Below are 17,670 nucleotides of genomic sequence, written 5' to 3' on the forward strand. Positions count from 1 at the left end.
GCCAACGGGTCACCTCCGCCCGGAAGGTGGGCCTCTGACAGCTGCTCTGAAAGGAGAGGCCTCAGCGCTTGGGGTCCACACGGCCCCTCACTGACTGTCACCTGCTGTCCTGGGCACCAGGTGGCAGAGTAGCCGTAGGCCGCTCTCTGGGGTGGGAGTTCTGGTGATGACTGGTGTGTTGGCCACGGTGACCACACTGACTCTTCTGGTCTGGCCCCCCTACCCCTGTTCAGACTGCGGCATCCAGACAGGGGCCGGGGTGGCATGGACCGGAGCCCTCCTGCTTGAGGCTGTGAGCTTCTAGGGCTTGTTAAAAATCGTTCAACTTTAAAATAATTAGAGTTACAAAAAATGTTTGCAAAATAGTACAAGTAAGTCCAGGAAACCCTTCCCCCAGATTCCCCAGACATCATTGTGTTGCATTGAGTCATCATTCTTGTGCACCTGGCGCTTTCAGGTGGGCAGGGATCCAGGCAAGGGGAGGGTGGGCAGGGGGGTGGCTGGCTGGCTGGCTGGCTGGGTGGGCAGGTGGGCAGGTGGGTAGGTGGGTAGGTGGGTGCCTGGCTGGCTGGCTGGGTGGGCGGGTAGGTAGATAGGTGGGTGGCTGGCTGGGTGGATGGGTGGGCAGATGGGTGGCTGGCTGGCTGGGTGGGCGAGTGGCTAGGTGGGCAGATGGGTGGGTGGTAGGTAGAGGGAAGAGGGTGGTTGGATGGGCAGAGGGTGTGCATGTCTAACTCTTTTTCAGAGACTTCTTGATGTGCTTATTGTATCCAACGTGTCTAAATTACTAGAGCTGCAACTTCTAGATTCATAGTAAAGTATCCATATTATGAATATTTTAGTAATAATCACCCTGTTGATTGGCCTAGTTCATGACTGGCCCTTAAAAGCATCGGTTCCTTTCCTTCCGCATTTGAGGTCGGCAGCGGCGTCCGGAGCGCAGAGCTGCTTCTCCCTGCTACTCGCGCTGCGGGCTGGTCTGCAGTCACAGATGGGCGGCGCCTCAAGGGTTATTCTCCCTGACCACACCGTGTTTCTGACAAGTAATGCTTTATAAGCACGCGGCCTAAATTCTAGCAGCTGAGCACTCCCTGCCTTGAGAGAAGAGATATCACAAAGGCCAACAGCAGCAGAGTCATTTGCTGCCGCTTCGACCCTCAGGCTCCTGCCTGCTCGGCCTGTTTTGTCGGGGGTGGTGGGGAGGCAGGCAGACCGTAAGCCCACCCAGAGAAGAGCGGCCGTGGTGGGGGGCTCCCCAGGGCACAGGGAGAAATGCCGAGGGAGGGGAGGAAATGTTCTCACGTTTGGGGGCTGCAGAAGACACGAGAAAGTGTGGTGTGCAGTGATCAGAGGGCGGGGCCCAGCCTTGCAGGGATGATTCCAAGATGCTCCCCGGGAGGGAGGGAGGGCTGGGTGATGCTAGGTCTCATCGCTCTGGTTTTGAACTTGGTGGCACGTTCTGTTTGGTCCAGTCAGGAAGCACCCAGTATCTCCAAAGGTGTCTGAGATGGTGGGGGGACTGATTGCCTAAGACCAGGTGGTGCAGAGAGCCGGAGCGGCAGTGGCTCCATCGGTCACTCCTCACTGAGGAACAGTCAGGAGTGGCCCCGAGCATCTGCGCAGTGGCCCTCCCAGCAGAGCCCATGGCGCTGGGCAGAGGAGGGGCCTGACCCTGAGGTGGGGAAGCTTGGGCACCTGGGGAGGATGCGTGCAGGTGGGGTGGGGCTCTGGGGCCTGGGGCCGCCCACCCTAATAGCAGGGACCAGAATGCAGAGGGGGAGGGGAGGGGTCCGTCTTCGGCGAGGGTTGGGCGCACTGGGGAAGCCCTTCCAGGGGGTGGCCCCTTGAGTGCCCAGGCCTCCAGCGCTGGGGTGAACAGCACCTGCAGACCCCCGGGGCTGGGCAGAGCCCTCTCCCCCATGGCTCACCCTCCCGCTCCCAGGCTCACAGCCTGGCTCTGTGCTCTGCAGCAGACGCCTTCTCTGTGATGAGTTCACCTTCGGGCATGCTTCCTGGCAGCAGGGTCTTTCCAGCTTCAAGCCATTGAGGAAGGGTTCCTTTTCCAGACAGGCCCCCCACCCGACTTCTGGGTCCTCCAGCCTCCACTTAGATTGGTCCAGCTAGAACATAGTCAGGATTTGGCAAAATCAGCCGCATACAAACAAAGTAATTCTCTCTTGGAGCAAAACAGAAGGCACAGGACAACCTGGTGGAAAATGAGTCGTAAAACTTTAAAAAAAAAAACGTTTAAAATGTGTCTCAGCCACAACGGAAGAGAACTGAAGCTCCACACAGATTCCAGGACATGGGAGGGGATGAGACACGACCCTCAGATTCGTCGGGTCCCAGGCAGATGGGCTGTCGGAGCTCACTTCTCTGGGGTTTCGAGCCGACGGTGCAGCCACCCACGTCAAACGCAGACTCAGTCTGGAGACCATCCCCATTTCTGTGGCCAGCGGAGCCCCAAGCAAGTCAGATCTGCACCACACACGTGCAGATCAAACGATGTTTCTTTACAGGCTGACAAGCAACCTTTTAAGTTTGAATGTTTACTGTTTTCAGTCCTGATTCCGCTTCTATACCTTAATTCTGAATAGCCTTCCTTCCCACTCCCACCTTAGGTCCAGGGGGTGTATCTCCTCTCTGACTGCACCACAGGTGCTGACCCCTGAGCTGGTCACGTGTTGGATGAAGCACTGTGGCCTCATCACGCCCAACCGTGGCAGGCAGGGGACATCACTGGCGTTGGTGATACAGCTGGGGACCTGGGTTCAGCTGTGAGTCCACAGCCGGATGCCTCTGTTGACACAGGGCCCCTTAGAAACAGCACCGGATGAACGCTGGGCCTTTCTCTTCATGCCTGTTTCAGCTCTCACTTAAGAAGGCACATGCGCTTTCCAGAGAAATGTTGGGAAGAAGTGGGGAAGAATTAAAAGGGAAGAAAACACCAGATGTATTGCAAACAGAATGCATTTTACAGTGAACACCTGTCCGACTCACTAGGAACTGCCAGTTAGATCTCACCAGTCGCCTGTCTCCACTTCTCCGCCTTTTATTCTCCGTCCATCCTAGGTCGATGCCCATTCACAGTGTTTCTCCTTCTGGAGCAGAGCTCACACACAGTGAGTGCTTGAGCACTCGTGGAGCTTTGACACGGGTTACCCTGAACAGTGTGGGACGGACCCTGCAGAGACAAGGTTCCCAGGGCCCCTCCAGGTCCCCTGCCATTTCCCTGATGCAATCGTGGGTCTGACATGTCTCCACCAAGGGCTGGCCTGCCCGTGGCCTCACAGGACAGGATGCGTGACAGGCTCACCTGTCGAGACTCACCTGTGCGGTGGGGACAGGAGGGACCTCTGTGAACACTCCCTGTTCTCCACCCCTCCTGCCTGCGGGCTCCTCTGCAGCAGGATGTCTGGCTGCTGAGCGTCTGCTATGCCTCTTCTCTTCCTGAAAACGTCTGTTTCCATTGCCCCTGGGGGTCGGGGCTGCAGGGGCGGCACCGGCTTAGTTTTCTGGAGCTGCTGGGCATTCCCCCCGGCTTGTCTTCAATGTTCCCACTGGCGCTGTCAGCTGTGTGAATCCTGCCATTCTTCTTGTTGTGTGGTATTTACGCTTGACTCCCTATGGCTGGTCTGGCTTGGTGTTTGTTCAAATGTTTTCACCGTTATTATTATTTTTTTTGAGTGGTTTGTATTACTGAATTTTGATGTTATTTATTCTAGGTGTCAGTCCTTTGTCAAATATGTTTTTGAGAATTATATATATCTGCAGTCAGAGCAGTGATTTGATGAGCAAAGATTTTAATTTTGATAAAGTCTAATCGTCAAAGCTATGATTTTTCCAGTAGTCATGTATGGATGTGAGAGTTGGACCATAAAGAAAGCTGAGCGCTGAAGAATTGATGCTTTTGAACTGTGGTGTTGGAGAAGACTCTTCAGAATCCCTTGAACAGCAAGGAGACCAAACCAGTCCATCCTAAAGGAAATCAGTCCTGAATATTCATTGGAAGGACTGATGCTGAAGCTGAAGCTCCAATACTTTGGCCACCTCATGTGAAGAACTGACTCATTGGAAAAGACCCTGATGCTGGGAAAGATTGAAGGCAGGAGGAGAAGGGGATGACAGAGGATGAGATGGTTGGATGGCATCACTGACTCAATGGACATGAGTTTAACTAAGCTCCGGGAGTTGGTGATGGACAGGGAAGCCTGGCGTGCTGCAGTCCCTGGGGTTGCAGTGCAGAGTCAAACACGACTGACTGAACTGAGCTGAATCAACAGAAGTAATGTGAGTGTGTCCCTAATGCACGTTTACGTGGTTCATGTGTTCTTCCGGATTCCTGTATGTGTCATGTGAAATGTGGCGACTGTGCCCCCCACTGTGTAAGCCCACCACACACCCTGCTCTTTCGGTACAGGTGTTGCAGGCAGGACCTTGACACGAACTCTAAGTTGCGGTAGCTTTTTCTCTGAGCATCACATGCAGTTGATACTTTCCTGCAAAACCAGGGGCTGCATCTCAGTGTCCTGAACCCACACTGTGCAGCCTTTTGCTTTGTCACCACAACAAGGTTGGCCAGAGGGGAAGAATGCTGTGATGCAGGGTCTTCAGCAGCCTGGAAATTCCTGGAGGTGGTGCTGTCTGGGCACCAGTCGTCTGGTGTGGCTCCTGGCCCCACCATGGGGGAATCCAGCTAAACTGACAGGTCCCTGACCTCCAAACAGCCAAATGTCTCCTCGAAGTGTTCTGGGCACCCGTGTAACAGCATCTGGGCTGCTCACATTCCATAGAATGTGAGAGTGGTCGGCTATACCTGTCTGCTTCCTGGCGGCAGGCAGCGTAATGATGACTATTGAATGGTTTTCAGTTTATGTTGACAAACAGCCTCAGCCAACCCACTGAGAGAATAGTGCTGTCTGCATTCGGGGGCCCTTCACTTTAATGCAATTAGGTTTCCCTCCCCCTTCAGCTTCCAAGCAAAGCAGTGGTTCTGCCGTTAAAAGTCTGACACTTTAATTGGAGTTTCAATTAGAAATTTCAGGGTATGGAATTGTTACATGGCACCAGGTTTTGGTAGGAATGATGGCTTCACATATGAGTCATATGAAATCTTCATAGTTTCACTGGAGAGCTTTACTGAAGCCTAGTATGGGGGTTTTGAGGGTTTGTCCAAGACTGAGGAACAAACAATAATCTTCAGATCTCCACCCACCCTGGTAAATAGGCATGAAATTGAAAGGGAAAGTCCCACAGTCATGTCTGACTCTTTGCTTTCCATGGACTGCAGCCTGTCCCACTCCATGGAATTCTCCAGGCAAGAGTCCTGGGGTGGGTTGCTCTTCCTTCTCCAGGGGATCTTCCCAACCAGGGGATCGAGTCCAGGTGCCCCACATTACAGGCGGATTCTTTACCAGCTGAGCCACCAGGGAAGCCCAAATAGGCATGAGAGCGACCCAAACCGAAAATATCACCTCCAGTGGCATTTCTCCTAAAAGCACTGAAGTGGACCAATCAGCATTGCTAGATGGGAAGACGGGTAAGTGAAGGTCAAGGACATTGGCATCAAGAAGGACCTGGGAGAGGTATATGTGCAGGGCTGGCTCGTTACGGGGTTACACGTGCGTCACAGCCGACAGGCCTCTGCCTCTCGAGTCAGGACACTTCCTGACTGAGCCCGTGGGTGTTGACGCTGCTGTGACCTACATGAAATCGATGCTCCAATTCCAAGTGTGGGTTAAAAAGCGGTCACTGTGGGTTGTTGGTGGTGTTTCCCAAATTAAGCTGCTGACCGACTGGAAGGTCACAGACGAGGTGTCCATCAGCGGAGAGAAGGCCCGCTCCATCCATGGTGAGGAAATGAAAAGTGGCCTCGGGACACTCTTCCCCACAGACTGCAGACGCCGGGCTTGGGGGGACCCGAGGGGCCTCCTCGCCTCAACCCAGGGCCAACCCGCCACCCTCCTTCCTGTAGCTGCCCCCACGCCCCCCACACTCCCCACGCCTGCCCGCCCCTCCCCACACCCCACCCCGCCCCGCCTTCCTCTAGTCCAGCCGCCCTCCTTCCTGTAGCTGCCCCCACGCCCCCCACAGTCCCCACGCCTGCCCCCTCCTCCCCGCCCCACCTTCCTCTAGTCCCGCCGCCCTCCTTCCTGTAGCTGCCCCCACGCCCCCCACACTCCCCACGCCTGCGCCCTCCTCCCCGCCCCCCGCCCCGCCTTCCTCTAGTCCAGCCGCCCTCCTTCCTGTAGCTGCCCCCACGCCCCCCACACTCCCCACGCCTGCCCCCTCCTCCACCCCACCCCGCCTTCCTCTAGTCCCGCCGTCCTCCTTCCTGTAGCTGCCCCCACGCCCCCCACACTCCCCACGCCTGCCCCCTCCTCCCCGCCCCGCCTTCCTCTAGTCCCGCCGCCCTCCTTCCTGTAGCTGCCCCCATGCCCCCCACAGTCCCCACGCCTGCCCCCTCCTCCCCACCCCCCGCCCCGCCCTGCCTTCCTCTAATCCAGCCGCCCTCCTTCCTGTAGCTGCCCCCACGCCCCCCACACTCCCCACGCCTGCCCCCTCCTCCCCACCCCCCGCCCCGCCCCGCCTTCCTCTAGTCCCGCCGCCCTCGGCCCGTCCTTCCCTCCTGGACCCTCCCACCTGCCGAGACCCCAGGGCCGGGCCTCCACCCTGCACAGCTCTGGGCCCGGGGATGTCAGGGGGGCCTGGTCCCCCACCCCGGGCCGCCCCCTCCCTCACCTGCGTCCCCTGCGGGGCGCCAGGCCGCCCCTGACCCATCACTGTCTGACCGTCTCCCTCACGGGGTGGCTCATCCACTCCTGTGTCTCCCGCTGAGGACCCCACATTACCCCTAGGTGCCCAACCCCTGCTCACACTCCTGCTGACTGTGACTCTGAAATCCGGGGACAGCTGTCCTATGACCCTGCCACTCCCAGCTCCATGGTGTCACCAAACCTCACGGTGAAGTGGATGAACCAGTGGGAGGTGTTTCTCACTTAATCACAGACACGCCCACCTGACCATGTGTAACAAGACCCCACACAAGTTCTGATGATAGTTGAGGGTGAAATGCATGTTCTGGTGCCACTTTTTGGCATTTTAACCATTTTTCTCTCTCTTTCATCTGGGAGGTTTGCCTCTTCTGTGTTTCACTCACGTGCTGGTTGACTTTTTCTCAGGTTCTCTCCAGATTCATCTCTGAGGGAGTGTCCTTTGCTTCGTGCTCTGAAAAGTTCCTCTGACTTTACTCTTTACCTCACTCAAGGTAGGGCTTGACGTCCGGGTTGGAGCAGGCCTGTGGCCCTGCGGTCGCTCTGCCTGGGGTTTTCTGCCAATCAGGGCCTGTTTGGGCCACTGAGACGATCCTGGCTTGTTTCCGCTCATCCATCAGGTGCTGCTGCCCGTTGACTGGGGTTTACGAGTAATGACGTCTGTGTCGCTCGTACTTGGAGCTGCCCCATCGTGGGGTGCAGCCCACTCTCTCCCTGGGGCCCCATTCCCGTTAGAATGTGTAGAATTGGTTCAACTGTCCCTGCAAAGAGTCGATGTGACTTAGCAACTGAACGGCAGCAAGAGGAGGGGAGCCCAGCTCTCAGCTGGTGTGTTTTTAGCTCCATTTTGGAAAAAGAAAGACACGATGGAGAGAAGCATAGCTGTCACCCTGAGAAGTATCAAGGCAGCGATGGAGGTTTTAAATGACAGAGAAGTTGGTGTCCACACTGGAGGTACCACACGGCTGGCATTCAGAGGGAAGGTGCTGGAGACCATCACCCTCTTTGCAATTCAGCGACCCCACAGGCAGGTCAGCCGAGTGGCCCCTGCTTGCCGCTCACTCCTGCCGTCTGGGGTGAAGTCTGGGGTTGCAGTTGCATTTGCCCATCAGGCGGCCATAACAGAGTGTTATGGATGTAGTGCAAACAACACATTTCCCGTCTCCCGTCGTGGAGGCTGGAACCCAAGACCCAGGTGTGGGCAGGACCGGTCCTCCTGAGGCCTCTCCCCTTGGCCTGTGGATGGCCATCTCCTGCCCGTGTCCTCGCTTGGCCACCCTGTGTGTGTGGGTCTCTATGTCCTGACCTCCTCTTCCCACAAGGACACCGGGTCTATTGGATCAGGGCCCACCTGAATGGCCTCATTTAACTCAATTCTCTGTTCAAAGACCTTGCTGTCACAGGCAGGCCCGATGGGAGGTGCTGGGGGCAGGGCTGCCACACATGTGTCTGAGGGGCAGAATCTGGGCATCACGCCAGCCAGAGGCATTGCGGCCTTTGTGTGAAAGTGAGAGACCGGTATCCCCCACGGTTCTGGGGCTGAGCTCCCGGGGCAGAACCACGGCCTGCCTGAGGACTGAAACACTTGCGCCTACAGCTCCTGGGGAAGGACGTGGATTTGGAACTCGAGTTGGGACCTGGCTTAGTGTGTGGATGGCACCCACAGGCCGAGCAGACCCGCTCCAAAGTGGCCATGTCCTGGCGCCCTGCACTAAGCCAGGGCTCCCAGAATGAAGCCTCTGCCAAGTTCCTGTTAGGCCAAGCAGAGGGTTTGTGATCCACGTGGTGATGGTTGGAGCTGGAGGTACAGTGCAGACCTGTGGGGACTGAGCACAGATGTGGGCAGGATGAGATGACACTTTCAGACACGTCTATGCACGGGTCAGCACACGAGTGTCCCTTCAGGCATCGATGCCTCGCTCCGAGTATCTTGGAGGTCCTTGGTGTTTATTTACTGGACACCTTCCACCATTGCCTCCCACACGCGAGCCGCAGCTGTGGGTGTTTGGGACCGCCTGATTTTCTGTAACAGCAAAGAACATTTGCGGTTCACGCTACTTCTCCGTTATTCCCACATCTGCCCCCTTTGCCCTGGGATCACTAGATCTTCCCTGTTTACACCTCGGCCTCCCTCGTCGAGGGGGTGCGTCTGCCCAAGTGAGCTCTGTTACCTCTGATCAGCCCGAGGGGCGGTGCGGTTCTGAGAACTCCAGCCCGGACAAGAGCAGTGGAGGGGCGCGGACGTGGCCTTGGATCTGTCATCCCAGGAACAGACGCTGACTGTGGAATGGTGAAAGTGCCTGACTTTGACCCGGACTCTGACTCTGACCCCAAGCCTAACCCTTCCGATCTCATCTGCCCCATAGACACACAAGCTCCTCTTTAGTGGGGAAGACTTTTACTTTGAAAAATACTCTGACAGTAGGTAAGGTTCAGTTACTCAAGAAATACCTGCCTTCAGGCCCTGTGTGAAGCATTTCGGGGGCGCATCAGGTGAGCCGGTGAAGCAGGCTTGGGGATTGCCCGGCCTTGTAATGTTCCTTCACTGGTCCAGGTGCGCGCCCAGCGTGGATGGGTACAGAGAGCACTTTCCCGCAGAGGATTCAGTTGGCGGAGGCGACTCACCGTCCTTGCGGGGCGGGCGGAGGGTGTTCAGGAGGGCGGGACGCGGCCGGCGAAGAGGTGCGGGCGGTCACAGGCCCGTCGGTCGGGCGCCCTCTCCCCTGACCTCCGAGTCTCCGCCGCAGACACGGCTGAGCTCACCCGCCCCTCCCGCCGGCAGGAGGAAGGCGCCCGGAAAACGTCCGCTTTGGGGAACTCTGTCTCTGGGGTCCGTCTACCTGAGGGCAGCCTCGGGGTCCGTCAGGGCTCTGTGCCCGCCCCCGCTTCCCTCCGACGAGCGCTCGGCCCGCCGGCCGCAGCGGCCTCTCCGCGGTCCGCTCCGCGCTCGCCCCGCCTCCGCGCTCGCCCCGCCTCCGCGCTCGCCCCGCCTCCGCGCTCGCCCCGCCTCCGCGCTCGCCCCGCCTCCGCGCTCGCCCCGCCTCCGCGCTCGCCCCGCCTCCGCGCTCGCCCCTCCCCGCGCTGCCGGCACCGCCCCTCCCCGCGCTGCCGGCACCGCCCCTCCCCGCGCTGCCGGCACCGCCCCTCCCCGCGCTGCCGGCACCGCCCCTCCCCGCGCTGCCGGCACCGCCCCTCCCCGCGCTGCCGGCACCGCCCCTCCCCGCGCCGCCCCGGCTCCGCCCCTCCCGGCTCCGCCCCTCCCCGCGCTGCTGGCACCGCGCCGCCCCGGCTCCGCCCCTCCCGGCTCCGCCCCGGCGTCTTCGGGCGGGGAGGGAGACCAGGGGGCGCTTCTGCCCGCCCTGGGGTCTCGGCGTGAGGGCTCTGCGCCGGGCGTCCCAGCGCAGGGGCGGGCCGGCTCCCTGCGGCCGGCTCCGGGGGCCTCGCTGGCTGGGTCCCGCCCCTCAGGCCTCTCAGCTTCAGGGATGTGACATGAACGCCCTTTGTGGTGAGAAAAGAAGCGGAGGAGAGAGAGGAAAGGCTCACCCCGCGACCAGGAAAGCTGCAGTCGCAGGAGGGGGGAGGGGCCTCCCGGGGGGGCGGTGGGCAGGGGCGGGGTGCGGCCACCCAGTGTGGGCCCTGCCAGGCACCTGGCGTCTCAGGCCCCGTGCCCCTGCTGTGACGTCCGCTGGTCCCACTGAGACCCCACACGCTGCAGCCGTGGGCCCGGGCCAGACCGGGGGGCGGGGGGGGAGGTGGTGTGTCCCTCGGAGGGGCAGACTCAGTTCACTTCAGTCGCTCAGTCGTGTCTGGCTCTTTGCGACCCCATGAATCGCAGCACGCCAGGCCTCCCTGTTCATCACCATCTCCCGCAGTTCACTCAGACTCACGGCCATCGAGTCCGTGATGCCATCCAGCCATCTCATCCTCTGTCGTTCCCCTTCTCCTCCTGCCTCCAATCCCTCCCAGCATCAAAGTCTTTTCCAATGAGTCAACTCTTCGCATGAGGTGGCCAAAGTACTGGGGCTTCAGCTTTCGAATCATTCCTTCCAAAGAAATCCCAGGGTTGATCTCCTTCAGAATGGACTGGTTGGATCTCCTTGCAGTCCAAGGGACTCTCAAGAGTCTTCTCCAACACCACAGTTCAAAAGCATCCATTCTTCGACGCTCAGCCTTCTTCACAGTCCAGCTCTCACATCCACACATGACCACAGGAAAAACCATAGCCTTGACTAGACGGACCTTAGTCGGCAAAGTAATCTCTGCTTTTGAATATACTACGTAGGTTGGTCATAACTTTTCTTCCAAGGAGTAAGCATCTTTTATAGCGTAGTTAATAAAGCAGATATTTTTCTAGAATTCCCTTGCTGAGAATGGTCCAATGGATGTTTGGGAATTTGATATCTGGTTCCTCTGCCTTTTCTAAATCCAGCTTGTACATCTGAAAGTTTTTGGTTCACATACTGTTAAAGCCTAGCTTGGAGGATTTTGAGCATTACTTTGCTAGCATGTGAAATGAGTACAATTGTGTGGTAGTTTGAACATTGCCCTTCTTTGTGATTGGAATGAAAACTGACCTTTTCCAGTCTGAGTTTTCTCACTGCTGAATTTTCTAAATTTGCTGGCATATTGAGTGCAGCACTTTTATAGCATCATCTTTTAAGATTTGAAATAGCTCAACTGGAATTCCATCACCTCCACTAGCTTTGTTTATTTAGTAATGCTTCCTAAGGCCCACTTGACTTCACACTCCAGGATGTCTGGCTCTAGGTGAGTGACCACACCATCGTGTTTCTTTGGGTCGTTAAGACAGTTTTTGTATAGTTCTTCTGTGTATTCTTGCCACCTCTTCTTAATACCTTCTGCTTCTGTTAGATCCATACTGTTTCTTTTATTGGGCCCATCTTTGCATGAAATGTTCCCTTGGCATCTTTAATTTTCTTGAAGAGATCTCTAGTCTTTCCCATTCGATTGTTTTCCTCTATTTCTTTGCATTGCTCAATTAAGAAGGCTTTCTCTCTCCTTGCCATTCTTCGAAACTCTGCATACAGATGGGTGTATCTTTCCTTTCCTCTTTGCCTTTCGTTCCTCTATCTCAGCTATAACTCAGCACTTCTCAGTAAATGTGGGCATTTGCACAGGACACTTCTTCCCACCCATGTCTCCAGCCACCGCCACAGCTGGCACTCTGGCTGACAGCCAGGCCAGGAGAACATCAGTCCATGCCCCTCAGCCCCTGGATCCGGGTAGAACCTGAGCAGCTCTCGTCCCCAAGCCCCTGCCTCCGTGGGGGGTAATGTTCTATACGATGGCCTACACTGTGGGTCCTTGCCTCACTGTGTAGTGCCATGCCTAAGGTCTTGTTCATAGCCTGGCATTGCCCAGTGTGCTCGGACAGAAGCCAGAAAATATGTTCTCAGTTGGACCAGGCTCTATTATTTATGAAGTTCTATTTAATATTTGAAAATCAAAAGCTTGGAAAGAAAACATCCAACAGGGTCTCAGGGTAAACAAACAGGCCCTCTGATGGCATTCTGTGGGGCCTCAGCTGAGGGGCTGGGGAGACTGTGCTGACATCCGGATGAGCCTCCCAGGTTCTGTGTTAAAACTAAACACTCCAAATTAACTTTTGGAACTTACAGCACCCCTCATGGGTAAGGAGTTATCCATTTAATTTAGAAAAATTTACTCCTAGTCCTAAATACTACAATTTTCTTTACAAAGCAGAAGAAAGTACCTGTGGAGGCTGGAGCCAAGTCTGCCAACCTCCATGTGAATGTAGCTCCGAGATAACCAACCAGTGTGTCTACATTGGGGCAGGCTTATCTCCACTGGGGCAGGTGATCTACACGGGGGCAGGCATGACTGGAGCAGGTGTGTCTACACTGGGTCAGACGCGACTACAGGAGGGCTGGCATGTCTACACTGGGGCAGGTCCTTCCCTTGTTTGCTATACATTCTTTACCAGGAGTTCTGCACTTGGGGAAAGTTTAAAGCTACATCTTCCAGACAAATGAGAGCCAGCCGAGGTTGGATTCAGCTCCCGGGATGTTGAAAAGCTCCCAGCCCCACAGGACCAGCGGGCAGCTGAGCCGGGCCACAGCGCTGATGGTGGTGCTGCGCTCAGGAAGGAGGTTGCAGTGTGTTCACTGTTAGAGACAACCCAGGGCTCTAGGACCACTCTGGCCGCCTTGACCACCCTTGGCACGGAGAAGCCCTGAGCAGGCAGGCGGCAGACAGAGCCACCTGCGGGGGTGTGACCTTTGCGAAGGAGGCCGACGCCCGCAGGGAGGGAGCTGGCTCTCCCCCGCAGATCGCCATGTAGACCTGCAGACCGAGGGTGGAGCACGGGGAACCAAGGTTCCTGGGGCACTCTGAGCCCCTCCTGCCCTTGGCACACCCAGTGAGGGGCGAGGAGCAGAGCTGGGGGCGCACAAAGGTCCGCGCCCCCCCCCCCCCCCCCAGGGTCTAATTGCATCTCCACTCCCACCCCCACCCTCCCCTCCACAGGCACAGTTCAGATGCCCATTCTGTGTCTAAACTCTGAACCTGCTCCTTCTTCCACCCCACCTCCCACCTCCCCCAGGCAACCTCCCAAAGACACTGGGGTCCCTCAGGGGTAGGGTGAGTGGGCCCCCCATGGGCCACAGCCACAAGGAGGCATTTAGTCTCAGCCAGGAGCCCCTCCAGGTTACACGGAGACCTTCGTGCTTCATCCAGCTCGGCGTTTCTCATGATGTACTCTGCATATAAGTCAAATAAGCAGGGTGATAATATACAGCCTTGACGTACCCCTTTTCCTATTTGGAACCAGCCTGCTTTTCCATGTCCAGTTCTAACTGTTGCTTCCTGAGCTGCAGGTGGTCTGGTATTCCCATCTCTTTCAGAATTTTCCACAGTTTATTGTGATCCGCACAGTCAAAGGTGTTGGTGTAGTCAATAAAGCAGAAATAGATGATTTTTTGAAACTCTCTTGCTTTTTCTATAATCCAGTGGATGTTGGCAATTTGATCTCTGGTTCCTCTGCCTTTTCTCAAACCATCTTGAACATCTGGAAGTTCATGGTTCACATATTGTTGAAGCCTGGTTTGGAGAATTTTGAGCATTACTTTACTAGTGTGTGAGATGAGTGCAATTATGCGGTAGTATGAGCATTCTTTGGCATTGCCTTTCTTTGGGATTGGAATGAAAACTGACCTTTTCCAGTCCTGTGACTACTGCTGAGTTTTCCAAATTTGCTGACATATTGAGTGCAGCACTTTTACACTATCATCTTTTAGAATTTGAAATAGCTTTGTAGGACTGGCTGAAGAAGCACAAGCCCTATTTGCCGCATAAAAAACAGTACAGACCTAAACATATAAAGACTAAAAAATGAGGAGGGAAAGATTTTCCCACACAATGAAAGTCAAAAGAGGTGGAGTGGCAAATTGTTATATCAAATTTAAAATAACAGACGATGCTGCAAGTTAAATGACATTTCAGTTGAAGAAGAAAATTGTTAACATATGCACTCAAAAGCATATTACTACAGAGACACAAAGGGGAAACTGGAGTAACTCAAAAAGAAACACCTACACCAATAAGGATCAAAACAGAGAAACCCTTTACATAAACTGGGATGTAAATTGTATCTTCAGTACATTGCATCCAAATGGGAATAATTATTAAGTGCATAATTTTCAGAAGTCAATTTGGGGGTCACTTAGTAAATTTAATAACATTTTGTATCGAGATCTTTTTGACTAACATGTGAGCAAAGGCATCAAGTACAGAAAAGAAGCACCAAAAACAATGATGAAAATTACTGGGGAAAAGGGGAATCAAAAAATTCATAGATGATAGACAGACTAAAGGGAAACTAAAAGCCCCTAACAACGCATAAAGCAATCTCAATAACCAGAGAAAAGCTCAGAGCAAAGAAAGAAATGAAAAGGATTTAAAGTTAAAGGTAATAAAAAATAAAGACAATAATGAAGAAAGTAAATAAACAAAACTGTAGCTGAAGATTACAGAAACAATAAGATCACAATGAATCAGGACTATTTTGACATAAATGACAACTTCAGGAGAAAAGGATATGAGTTTAATAAGTTCAACCTCAAAGAATGAAAGACACCCAGAAACTGTAACAAAAATTACCAAGCTCTGAGATCCCCAACTATGGTGGAACTCTCTTGAAAGAAAAAGGCTGATCTTCACAGTGAATTTTCTAAGTCACTTTGAAAGCTCTTAGAACGCACGTGTAAAACACCTCTGAAAACAAGGCACAGTCTGTCCTGGCCAATGGCCACAAATTTAGAATATTACAGGCAATACACAGATAAAAATAGATCAAATTCAACAAGAATATAGAGCAAAACCACAAATACACATACTAATCAAGTCTCAAGAGAGGCCACAGATCCTTCAAACAATCTCAACATACTTTTTGGAGTCAACTACAGAAATAATCAGAAGAAATGAATGCAGGTTGGAAAAAGGAAACAGTGGGACAGGAAACCCCTGTGATGCCATCAAAATTGTGTTTAAGTTAATGAAGCAAAATGTCCCAGGATAGAAATATAGCAGAAGTCTCTTTTCCAAATTCCCCTCAATGAAAAAAAAAAAAAAGAATCAAATCACATTACCAATTACAACATAATAATACAGCTAGGGACAAAGGAGCTGTGAGGGAGAGAGGAAAATTCCATGCTCCAGGGTGGGAGAATAAAATATTGTGAAAAATATTATATATAACCTCAAACAATTATCATGGGCAATTTTTCACAAGTTTTAATCATTCCCAGTCAAAGAATATGAGTGTTCACTCAGAGACAGCTAAGCAGATTAAAGAATGGATGGAGGCCAGAGGATAACAGTGGATATTAATGACCATCTTTTAAGTGGTGCTGGGAAAACTGGCCAGTATGTAAAAAAATTGAGAGCCACGTGCCTACACCAAAAATAAAATGCAAAATGATTACAAAGTCCCCTGTAAAAACCATAACTTTTAAAAACTTATTTATGATACATAAATATAACAAGCAATCTTATCTAATTATTTCAGCAAGAACCTTCTGTGATCCTACCACACAAAATGAAAATAAAAACAAGACCTATAAATTAAAGTTAAAAACTTTGTACAGATAAACCAGGTTGAAAAAAGACCTCAGAAAGGGAGAAGAAAGAATAAAATGAAAAAAGAAAAAAATAAACTGACAAAGGAGATTACTTCCAAGACTATTTGGGCGCTAAATAACTCAATAAGAATGCACAGCCCAATAAAAATGGGCACAACCAAAACACTCTTCAAGTATATGGATGCTAATAAAAAATGAAGATGCTAAAATAAACGTCTCCTTTTAGCAAAACTACATGAGACAATGGAAATATCAGAAACTCACAATAGTGTGTGGAGAGTGTGGTGAAAGGGGAAAGTGTTCACTGTGGTGGAATTAAAGAACACTAGAGAAAGGCCATGGATAGTCCTCAAAACAAACAAACAAACAAACAACTGGAAGTGAACAGCTAACCCGCACTGGCATACCATAATAAAACCACCACTGAAACAGGCATGAATCCAAAATATACTAGTAAATATACAGCAAGCACTGTTTATCAGCCAAGGAAATAGGAAGGAAAAAGACATTGATGACTGTGGGATCAATGTGGAATATATAAAAAGACTGTCGAACATATAGCTATACAAGAACTCATCTGAGTCACTTGCAGTAAAGGTGGATGAACAATTATATCATAGAAAGTAAATGAGGAAAGGAAAAGACACAGCGGGAATCTAGAACATGATGAAGAAACATTTACAGTTAGTACAAGGGAAAATAATGAAAAAGGCTACATAGAATGGGGCGGGGGGAGAGAGGAGGATGGGAAAGAGAAAATAGCGGGAAAATAACGACCATATAAAAAGAAAAGCCGGGGAATGCACTGTGGACTCAAAGTGAGGCCTGCTATAATTAACACCTGGATAAAACAGGTGGTCGGGTAGAGAGGGACATGAAAAAAGTACAGATATTTTCTTAGGACAGAAATACATACACTCATTAAAATACAATTAAAAGTGGGATTTGGAGAAATGGAACATTCACAAAACTCTAAGGGAACTAGGAGAAAAGAACTAAACTAAAGTGATGAAAATGAAATGAAAGCTACTAGCACAATTTAAGAAGGCTGAAACAAAATGGTATAACACAGTAGTTGAAACTTGGACTTTGAAGTTGTACGAAAACAAACGGTAAACTTAAAATACGAAAACAAACTGGACGCCCCTGCAGGGCGCTGAGGGCCGCGGTGGCTGCTAGCATGGGGTTGAGCGAGGGGCCGGCGGGCTCAGCCCAGAGCGGGCGCCTCCTTCACCCGCCAAGTCCAACGCCGGGGGCCCGGCTGTTGCGGCTCCCGGGGAGCGGGGGCCGTGCGGGCCGCAAACCCGGAGAGCGGCGGCTGGACCGAGGCGCTGCGGGCCGCCGTGGCCGAGCTGCGCGCAGGCGCCGTGGTGGCCATCCCCACCGATGCGCTGTAAGGCCTGGCCTGCTTGGCGAGCTGCTCGGAAGCACTGGGCGCCGTGTACCGTATCAAGGGCCGCAGCGAGACCAAGCCGCTGGCCGTATGCCTGGGCCGCGTGGCCGACATCTACAGGTACTGCCATGGGAGAGTACCTGAGGAGCTCCTGAAGGACCTGTTGCCAGGACCGGTGACCCTGGTGATGGAACGCTCAGAGGAGCTCAACAAGGACCTGAATCCTTTCACTCCTCTTGTAGGCGTCCGGATTCCTGACCACACCTTCATGCAGGACTTGGCCCAGGTGTTTGGGGGGCCACTCGCTCTCACCAGTGCCAACCTCAGCTCCCAGTCCAGCCCTCTGAATGTTGAGGAATTCCAGGACCTGTGGCCTCACTTGTCC

The sequence above is a fragment of the Budorcas taxicolor genome, chromosome 5 (assembly GCF_023091745.1).
Source record: "Budorcas taxicolor isolate Tak-1 chromosome 5, Takin1.1, whole genome shotgun sequence".
Classification (NCBI taxonomy): Eukaryota; Metazoa; Chordata; class Mammalia; order Artiodactyla; family Bovidae; genus Budorcas; species Budorcas taxicolor.